This window comes from Pteropus alecto, unplaced genomic scaffold, assembly GCF_000325575.1.
Source record: "Pteropus alecto unplaced genomic scaffold, ASM32557v1 scaffold7, whole genome shotgun sequence".
Taxonomy (NCBI): Eukaryota; Metazoa; Chordata; class Mammalia; order Chiroptera; family Pteropodidae; genus Pteropus; species Pteropus alecto.
The window spans coordinates 54,549,270-54,549,981 of record NW_006494614.1 but is presented as its reverse complement, the minus strand read 5'-3'; the positions used below and the strand labels follow the sequence as shown (position 1 = coordinate 54,549,981).

Below are 712 nucleotides of genomic sequence, written 5' to 3'. Positions count from 1 at the left end.
TTGGCCATTTGTGTATCTCCTTAAGAGAAATGTCTGTTCAGGTCCTCTTCCCAGTTTTTAATTGGATTTATTTTTGTTTCTGTTTTTTAGTTGTACAAGTCTATTTAAGAAATTAGCCCATTATTGGAGATATTGTTTGCAAATATCTTCTTCTATTCATAGTTTGCTTTTCTGTTTTATTGATGGTTTCTTTTGCTGAGTAGAAGCTTTTTAGTGTGATATCATCCCTTTATTTATTTATTTATTTATTTATTTATTTATTTATTTATTTATTTATTTAATGCGAGGCAACCCTTGGTTGACCTCACAGATTACAAGGACCTTGTCAGTTTACAATCCCTTATTTTTTGTTTATTTATTTTTTTATGCCTATAGCACCTGGTCTTCCTAGCTGGTCTCCCAAGTACTAACCATGCCTAACCCTGCTTAGCTTCCGAGATCAGATGGGATCGGGCTTGTTCAGGGTGGCATGGCCATAGACCCATCCATTTATTTTTGCTTTTACTTCTCTTGCCTTTGGGGTCAACTCATAAAAGCCTCTCTGAGACAAGGTCTGTAAGTATGTTTTCTTCTATATATTTTTCATTTTAGATATTATACTTAGATCTTTGATCCATTTTGAGTTAATTCTTGTGTATGCTGTCAAATAGTAGTCTAGTTTCATCATTTAGCATGTGGCTTTCCAATTTTCCTAGGACCATTTATTGAAGAG

At 33.6% G+C, this 712-nt stretch overlaps 1 pseudogene; it reads right to left on the bottom strand.

Moving 5' to 3' along the window:
- Nucleotides 1-366: 366 nt before the first annotated feature.
- LOC112474828 lies at nucleotides 367-481 on the bottom strand (annotated as a pseudogene).
- Between the last annotated feature and the right edge of the window lie 231 nt (nucleotides 482-712).